A 10340-nucleotide genomic window follows, 5' to 3' on the forward strand; every position below is an offset into this window, starting at 1 on the left:
CATGCAAAAATAAAACATACAAGAAGAGAGAATAAGACCAGGGAAAGAGTCCTATGGAGAGCCACAGAAAAAAGGGCAAGAAATGTGCAGTGTGGGAAGCTGTGTGGATCACCTTCCCAAAAGGCTATGGATGAACATTTTGAGAAGAGATTGCAGAATATGAAGACACATGCCTGAATGATTGGAAAATTTTGCATGTAGGTATTTGCACAGATATATTTGTGACCTGACAACAATCTTGCGATATCAGTGGTAAATCTCCCATTGATGATTATGATCAAATGCCAATTCATTACCCTTATGTGCAGATATAGGATTTTATTTGTTTATCATTCATAAACACAACTTCATGAGTTTTAAAAAATCTAGCTCTGCTTGTTATATATTTTCTATTTTCTTCTCATGAACCAGAATAAATGACAGAAACATTTATACACAGTCCCAAAAAGCAGGCATGCTGGCAATTTGGGACTTGGACAAAGATAAATGTTCTCTACTTCATATGAGATCAGGAAATCACTTGCCTTTAAGCCATCCAATCTAAGGGTATTAATTATATATTACATCTCATGAACCTTCTAAATTTAGATAGCCTTGCAGGGATTGGTGTGATTTATTAATATACTGACAAATAATTAGCTGAGGAATGTATCATGTATATTTCATCTATAGCCTGAAACTTCAACCTCTGCCACTTGGGAACATGAAAAATCTGAGTCTGTCTATCATTTAGTTATTGAAGACTCACTTTTTTTGGCCTTTTTTTAGAACAACAGCACAAAGCACTGATATTGTTCAAAACTGATGTTTCAGCACACCTATACTAATTGTGTAAGTAATGTTATGTAAGAGAAAAGTGCTTCTGAATCAATGCAATTAATGTCTGATAATGACTAGAAGGCTCTCATAAGCATCTGGTTATGGTTTTTGGCAATTAATGCACTTGAACCAATGCTGCAGCTGATTGAACTATTGTTATATTGTTAAGAAGCTGGTTCAGTGCAATATTCATAGCCTCATGATTATCTTTTATTGTACCAATTATAGAAAGGTTAGTAACTCAACTTTAGTAGAAAATACATTGTTTTTGACAAAGATTATGGGAGACAGAAATTGGAGATAGGATTGCCAAAATAATTTCTACAGTGTAGAAAGAATCCTGGAGTAGCATACTTAGCCAGGCTGCAAGCTACCTGTCAGAGGATCAATTTCTTCATGTGTAGCAATACTCTGTAAACAATCCTTTAAATTCTTATGTAGTAAAAGCAGTTCAAAGTTGACCAGAAATCAGAAAATGTGAAGCTATCATGTGTTGTTTTTGTGACCTGCAGGAATGTGTTCCACTGTTTAATGCTTTCCTTTTTTTTTCTTACAGATCATTTTCTTGTAATGGATTGTTCTTCCTACAACCTGTTTTATCTGTATCTGTCTTGTGTGACTGAGGCCCATCTCCCTTACTAGTCCAGCTGTCCCATTCACTGACAGTTCCAGATGTTTCCATTAGCTACAACTTCATTAAAAGTCACACAAAATTTTTCCTTGCCAAATTATAGAATACTGTGTCCCTGTGCAGGGATGCAGCTTCCTGATGCCTAGGAGCCCTAAGAACATGCAACATAGAACCATTATGAGCATCATCTTTGCTCAATGCCAAGTTCATGATAGTCCCTGCAAAGCACTTATATAGATTGAGGTTTTTCAAGCTCTTAACTTGCACTTGAAGTATTAACTGCATCTCAGGCCTGTGCTTACTTTAAGATGTATATTTATAAAAACAGATCTCTTGGCAGACTCATGCAGATTCAGGAAAGAATGACAGCATAACCTTGGAAAAGAGCCAAATGTCAAAAGACTAGTGTGAAGTGATACTCTAAGGGGTTAGCAACATGGCAGATGGCAAGGGAAAGATTTTCACTGACTCTTTTTGTCCTTTTGTTGCTCAAACAGAAATCACACTCTTCAATCTAAAACTACTTTAGTTCCACTGCTCTCAGAGTTTGCTAGTTACCTTCCTCTTCTGTCAGTCTCTAGGCCACAAATTCCCTATAGGTGACTGCAGTAATTCAGAATTCAGACACAAGCTTTTGAAATGCTGTTTCCCATTTTTATTGAAACAAAATAATTTGCATGCTCTTTCAACAAAGTGCTGTAAATCAAGAAAAAAAATCTCTTTACCCTGTCAGCTGTTGTCGTCCAGCCAATATCACTGTCAGTAAGTATTCAGACCTCCACAGAAGGATAAGCAGGAAAAAAATGAAAGATAATTGAATGTTTTAAAACCAAAGTAACAAAGATCTGATTAACTTCCTCATAAAAACTGTTGCAAAACCAAAACTTCAAGGACTAACCACTGAAAATTGCATCCAGGCTGTGGCTAATGGTGCTGAGTAGCAGAAATTATTCCCCAAAGAGGGAAAAAACTGTTTTAGAAGAAGTTCTTAAGATTTTATTTCTAGAGTGCCATCACCTTTCTGTAAAACAGATAGTCATAAATTTGGAATAGGAAAGTAACTTATCTTTGGTTTTCTTAAAAAATTTCTCAAACAAACAAATTTTAGACTGATAAGGTCGTCAGTTTTCTTTTGATGTAAATATACTTGCCTTGTCCATTCACTGCTTCTTATGTTGCAAGAAAAATTAGGATTGGCATGGTGAACAAATTCCACCAGAATGTGCAAATTGAGTGACTTGCCTATGAATGTGACTAATATTTGAAAACTTACTAATGGAAAGATATTATTAAAACAGTATCTTATGATAAGGACAGTGGAAGTTAATTACTCTTTATTATTTGCTATATAGAACAGGTTAACAGCATTGCACAACCTTCTACAGAGCAGTATAGGTTACAATGTGTTTAATGTTATGTGTCATCTTAGGATCATTCTTAGCCTAGAGAATCTGGGCTTTATATTTTTTTTACACTTTATATCCTTCAACACTTTATATCCTTTTATTTTATAATGATTCTCCTGAAAAAAAGTCACATATGATGCAACTAAGATCACAGAGAGTAAGACATGTTCAATGAAACAGAAAGCCCAGATTCACTGGTTGGTTTTACTGGCAGATGCTGCTGCTGAGCAGGCACTGATGTCGGGCTCTGTGCATTTTGCAATGCCCGCTTCAGAACCCCGGGAGACTGTGTGTGCATCCATGTGTGTGCGTGGTTTCCCATGTCTGACAAAGCCTCCTAAGCTCTGGCTCCAGCTAAAGGTGAACTGTCATTGTCCTCTCATTAGAAATGTTGCTCCTTGCTTTGTTTGGAGAGGCTCTCACTGCCTCAGAGCAACAGAACTGTTACACAAGTAATTAAAACAGCTCCTGCTTATAAACCATGGGGAAGTTCTCTCTCTCTCTTCAAAGCAAATACTGACAAATTCCACTGTAAGGGGTTACAACCTTAATTTAAATTAGGTAATGCACTCTTAAAAACAGCTCAACTTTTGTTTTGCAAAATATGCTGCACAAACTTCAAAACTGAGAAATATTTCTGAAATTCTGTCTCTTTGATGTCTCAGAAGAAATCATTGCCTTATGCTGCAAGGATGGTTTTCAATTGTAAGTCATTATTCTGCCTTTTCCTGTTATACTTAGCATTAGCTGTAAAAATCCTAAATCCTTCTATCATATCTTTATTGCCAAGCTGCTATATCAGCTGGAGACAATCACAAAGTAACTTCCTATAAATTTATGCAATCATGAGATTTTTGCAACTGCCTTCAGTCCCAAGGCAGAAGTTCAAACTCTGCAAATCAACACAGTCTTTGTTGCCTACTCTAAAGTATCATTGGAATTTACTCTCTACATTTACTGTATACTCAGTTTTTAACTACCAGCCTCAGGCTACACTATACACTACCATCAAAGTTACCCCTTCAAATACAATACAAAAGTTAAAGCACTGTTCCCAGAAATCATGATATTGTTCCCTGGATATTTCAGTGTGAACTGTGTTTAATTCAGAGAATCAGGAAAATTTAGAAATATAATAACAAATCACTTTTTTTTAAAGGCAGTAATTGCATTTCTTTTCTCTTTGGGTCAGTCTAATAGACTGCAGGCAGCGTCAGAGGAATGGACACGTGGAAAGTTTTATGAATCTTGGGAGGTGATAGCAATCCTAGAAAATTTCTTTGGGATCCTTATCCCAGTAATTTGTAAGGTATGACTGCTTAACAGTATAAAATCAATTTTTGGTGGTGAATCCTGAAATATGTTATAGACCTTAGTAGGTCTGTAATGTAGTCAAGAGGAACCCATCACCTGGGTGGGAGGAGAACCAGGCAGGCTGTCAGTTTTACGTCACTCCATTTCCAATAAGTTGCCAGATGAAAGTAATGTCAGAAGTTCTTAAAGCAGGGACTGCTTTGTGTGAGTAAAGAATTGTGTTAGGCAGCATTTTGTGATGTGCTGAAGGCAAGAATTTGGGCAATGAATCTGATTTTGAGATGTTTCCCTTTATGACTCCATGCTATTAGGTAGGTGTTTACCTGATTTCTCAGGCTTCTGTACACACATTTGCTGTGATGAGGCTATTTTAATTTTAATGTTTGAGTTGACAGTTCTACAGGTAAAACTCTTATCAGTAAGTGTCTTAATTTCCAGTACTTCCATATCTCAGGACTTGACAAATTTTGTCTTATTTTCTACTTTGATTTTGTCATTCCCTTCCGTAATCCTTTGCATGAAACCTCAGATAGCAGATTTCCTTTGTCATTCTCCTACTTTTATCTCACTATTTAACCTTCCCTCTGATCAGCCCTCAATCTCAGGCCCATTAACAAAGAGATAATTGTAATGAACTAGCAGCTTTTCTCTCTGTTGCGTTCCACGGGACTTGGAGAGAAGCTCCCACAAAGTTGATTCCTTTAAATTTCTTCTTAAATTTCCTTGATTTCTCCAACACTGCTCCCCATTGCTCTAATCATTACCATCTCATTATTGCCATGCAGTCCCCTGACAGTCTGTATCCATCTGCTCTATCACCTACTTGTGAAACTTGCAAACTTTTTCGTAAAGTTCTAGGTGGCATCCATCATGCTCTGTGCTTTTCAAGTATTACTTAAAAGGGCATCATAGCTTGTGACAGAAGCTGCAGGCAGGAATATAATACAAATAAATAATAATTAGTTCTGGACAGGTGTTTGACTCCAATAAAGAAGGTTGAAGTTGCATATGTAAAATGAAGCATCCCATGCTGATTAAGAAGGAACAATTAGCTTAGCTAAATGAGCCTTTAGACATGGAAGGGCTACAGATCTGGTATCTAAGTTTGCTGCTGCTATTCCTGTATGACATTGTCTGCTTATTTCTCTTTCCAACCATTTTTCTCATTTTCTCTTGAGGCTGCCCCTGTTCAATGGGCAGGACATGAATATTGGCAGCTCTTTGGGTGTGATATAGGACCTTGTTAAGAACAGCTGGCAATAATAGAACCATTGACTACAGATCAGTGACTGCTGTGTTAGTCACTTCACCTGGAGAAAGGTGTGAAAATCTTTTGAATTTTTTATTATCAAAATCAAATAAATGCTAAATATGTATTGTGGTTTTCACAACAGTAATAAGCAGTAAGTTTTGTTATGCTGAAGACTAATATGAAGGAAAGTAATTCAGATTGTAGTCATGGTTGTCCTTATGATGGATCTATGACATTGAATATTGACTAATTAGCCAGCCAGTTGGAAGAAAATGAGAAATTATTTCAAAAACCAGAACATAAAAGAAATTTCAATTGGTCTAAAACTATTCACACAGGTATTTTATAGTTACCTAAAATTCTTGGAAATTTTTCATAAAGTAATTGAACTGCAGTTGAAAATGAGGATTGAAGAGGTTTAAAAGTTTATGGCTAGTGTTTTCTTTAAGATGTTTTCTTGATCCTGTGACATCTCTGTGTGTTTTTGCATAAGGTTAGTGAAAAGACAGGAGCCTGACACAAAGATATGTTTAAAGAGTTTGGTAGCAGAAGCAAGGAATTTTCAGGAGCTCATTCAGTCTCTGGTTGTGGAACCACAAGTGTTAGGAAAAGACAGAATTAATCTGTTTGTCTTTTCATTTATATTGCACAGGGAAAAGAGAGACAAAAAATTTTACTCCAAAGTCAGCTTTGCAGAAGGAACTCTAAAACCAATATCCATATTTCATAAGGCAAAAAGAGGCAGTGCCTGTTTGCCTTCTCCTTTCTTGCTGCCTTAGGGGCCTGATAGGTCATTATACTCCTAATTGATATTACATAGCCTCTCTTCTTTCATGGTACAATGAAAAAATATGAAGGAAAATGAAGGAAAAGTTCTGTACCAAGCTAATTAGGAGCATTTTTCTTTAACTTTTTTCAAAAAATCCTTTTTAAGTTAAAGGAAGAAGCACCTTACTCTCACTTAGGCATAAGGCTTTTCTGAATAAATAATTTTTTTAAGTCTCGAACCTGAGCCTTGATTGGAAATATTTTTCTTTAAAATTTTTGGTTTTTAAATTCTTAGCAATAGGGAATCAGTCTTATCTATGGTATTCTTCTAGGGTGTTAATAATTAGTTTTATCTTAAAAACAGATACATTAATTTGTGTTTGTAACAAAGATGATAATCCAAAATTTATTTATTTATTTATTTATTTACTTGTGGATGACATAAATGAGGCAGAATGGAATATTATATTTATTTTGTCTATGGAATATTGTATTTATTTTAAGTTGGATCCTTTAGGCTGGTAAACACAAATAATCCAAATAAGAGAATATAACCACTTGTTTTGATTCTATGTTCAAAAAAAAAAAATTGAAATCAATGTCTTTGCCTATTATTAGCTCGAACAAGACAATTGCTTTTTGTCAATATGGCTGTTCCTTACTGCTATAAAAAAAATTTTCGTCTGTCATCAGTAAGTTTAGTGTGTTATCAATTCAGTATGTATTATATAGATGTATGTATATGCACATTCTAATAAAGAAACTGTAAACAAAGTAACAAAAATTATTCTTTTTTTAAACAGAACACGTGAATGAAAGAATTTAATCTTACTTTTCTAGTCCATTGGTCATTCTTCAGTTATCTTCCAGTTTTGAACACTAAAGCTGGATGCAGCATTTTAATAACTTTCACTTTCAAAACAGACACAAGGGTTGTAAGATCTTTCTGAATCATGAGTTTTAATTCTTCAGGACCACTGCTTACCAGCATTTTCCATTCTGCAAGTACTTCCTGCATTAATGTTAAACTCTGCCATAATGCCATGCAAGGTTTGGGTTTAACCACCTGCCTGAAAAATAAAGACCATTGTTTATTTGTTACCTATTCTTTTTTGCAGTTTGTGTTTGTGTCATTTTCAAAGTTATTCAGTATGGAATTCACTGTTGTTTTGTTGCTAACAGCCTTATAAACAGACAGGAATTGTTCCCTGTGGGGTACTAAGATGCACACCCACTCACCAAGGTGTCTTTGCTTGAGAATTAATTATACTTTGAGACTTTCTGGTTATTCAGAGATGAACATGTGTAATGTGTAGCATGCTGATTTTCTGGTTTTCTGATTTTCACACAGGCACTGAAATCTAATTGCATTACTGTCATAGTTGAGACAGAGACAATGTAAAGCAACACACTCTATTTTCAGAAGGCTTCAAAGTGGTTTTGTTATAGCATGCATGCTTTTTATACATTCTTACAAAGCTCATAAGTTTACACTTTACTCATTGGTCATGAGAGACAAAATGCTTATTGGAATAGATAGATGCAGGTATTTCTTATTTATCCTTCTTTCTTTCTTGGTTTCTACGTCAATAACCTTGCGAGAAAATTCTTTCAGGGGTAAACATGGATTTTATGAAACTTCTCTCTAGCTCACAGAAATTGTTGTAAAACCTCTTCCACACATTACATTTAACCAAATTTTTCATTTCATCCATTGTTATCAAGTGAACTGGACAGGCTTCATTTTTTAATATTTTTTATGTCCTCATTTTGCTTAGCCTGGAAAGGAAAGAGTATGCCTCAGATACAGGAAATCTCTATGTATTACTGCTACAAATAGGAATTGCTTCAACAACCAAATAGTGGCTTTTCATAAAAAAATGGCATGGTTAGAATTTTAGGCATCTGATGTGCACTTGGCATCTCATTTTAGCATGCAGAGGGTACATGAGCAATTAAGATCACATCACATCAAAAATATATAACCTGCCATGTTAGTAGATAAAAATTGGCTAGCTTGTCATCTGTTTACATTTTCATCCTCTATAAGGAGTTTTGTTTCAGGGAATGGGACCATTTCAGTGCGATAGTCCTATGTGCATTAGAATTTCAGTACTGAAGCTCACATGCACTTAAAGATCCAGGATGTTATCCTTGAGTTCTGTACCTATGTATGAGTTATGAATAGACAGTAAATAGCACAGCTGCTGAAAACTTCATCATTTTAAAACTCTCCTATGATAAGTCAAAATTGTTAACAATATTTTTCAAAATCTGCTCCTCACATTCCCTAGCATGTCTTTGGAACTACAAAAACTTTTTCAGACTTACAGTCTCTGTCCATTTTATCAAACATATTATGACTTGATTTTTTATTTTATTTCAATTTCCCTTATCAGTCATGTCTTTAATATGAAAGTTTGTCTCAGTAGGAATGTCAGTTCTTGGGGTAATAATTTCCTATCCCAGATTTCTTCCTTTTAATCTTCATGACTACATGATAATGATGTAATCCTTGATTAAGAGATATGTCTAAGGCATGAAAGGGTCATAAAAGTTGCTGTAATAAATATAAATATTTAACTCAGAATAAGCTTTTTTGGTGAATGCATTCATTTATGATTTACAATTTCAGAATTTCATTGGAAAATCTGGTGAACATGAAAAAACAATGAAGAGGAAATTAGCCTCATTGCCTCACCTTGATCAATGCAAAAAACAGTAGCTGTAGAAATGCAGTCAGAAAAAGAATAGTGATCCCATCTTTGAGCAATCAAGTAGAAAGGAAACAAGCTGTTTTCAGTGTTTATATTTCTCAAATATTTCAACTTAATTGTCCAATTAGCACTATTTTTTGGAGTATGTGAATGTATTGTTCATAATTTTTAGAAGTCTTTAAAAGCATCTGAACCTTCTCCTCACATGGCAAATGTCTTTAACTCACCTAAGAATTAAGAGACAGGAGGGCTAATTCTATTAAAGGCAATTTAATACTTGCATAAGTCTTCAAAATTCTTCATTCCCTATTATATTTGTTCTTGCATCTTGGATTCCACTTCAAAAAACTGAGTCTCTTCTCCAAGGGCTTGTGCTGATCCCAAAGCAAAACCTTAATGGCATTTTATCCCATTGGCTAGAATATTTTTAAAAATGGGGACTATAAATGCTTATCTTTGCAAATAGCAGGAGAAACAAAAGGGAATGTGACTTTGAAACAGTTTTCCCCAAGTTATGAAAAGCATTATATAAATCCTTTGTGCATAAAAAAATTATTTTATCATCTAATGTATTTTTCCATGCAACATTAGAAGAATAAGTATAAGCTTCACATTAATGGAAAAATATTTATAAGAATAACTTTTTGAGAATAATAAATACTCAGGGTAAAATTCTGTATTAACTATTTGCATTTACAATGATACTGACCTTTGCCTCTAAAAATTTCAGCACTTCATAAATTTATTCACTGACAGTTTCTTCAAGGGCAGAATAAACCATCTGTTACCTGCCCAGTTTGTATTTTTCTGTTATACTGAAGCCACTTTGGAGGTTAGCATTTATTTACAGAAACACATTTTTCTTTTGATTTTATCCTTTCCTCATCCTTATGATATCAAGTAGTCTGAGGAGAATGCAAGGTTAAATCCCTTAATTAAATTTCACAAGGGAGGTCCTCATAATGTCACCAGGTTCAGTTTTTATCTTTTGGGCATGAGAGAATTCATGACTTTTCCTGACATTTTGAGGTAATGAAGTCTTGAGCTGTGTGGTGTGTGAAATATCCTTTGCAAGGTAAATTTTAGGATTGCTAAATTAATTTAAATTTGAATTATACATAGGGGAAGAACATTGCTGTTCTTGAAGCAACATCAGTCTTGGTGCACTGCTGAGGCATCCCCAGGTAATATATAAATTGATTGTTTTCCACCAGGCAGTGCTGGGCAGGAGGGCGTTCACAACTGTAACCTGATTGATATAGGTCTGCCATTACTAAAATAAAGCCATCGAATTTGTATGGATGTGGGAGTGCAGGATCTCAGAACTTGTGTTGGTTTGCATTAGCCAGAGCTGATTTGGGTTTTTTTGTTGATATCATGGTGGTAGAGTGACCACAGCCTCACATGGTTTAGTGTGATTTCATGACTCTTAT

The sequence above is a fragment of the Molothrus aeneus genome, chromosome 1 (genome assembly GCF_037042795.1).
Source record: "Molothrus aeneus isolate 106 chromosome 1, BPBGC_Maene_1.0, whole genome shotgun sequence".
NCBI lineage: Eukaryota > Metazoa > Chordata > Aves > Passeriformes > Icteridae > Molothrus > Molothrus aeneus.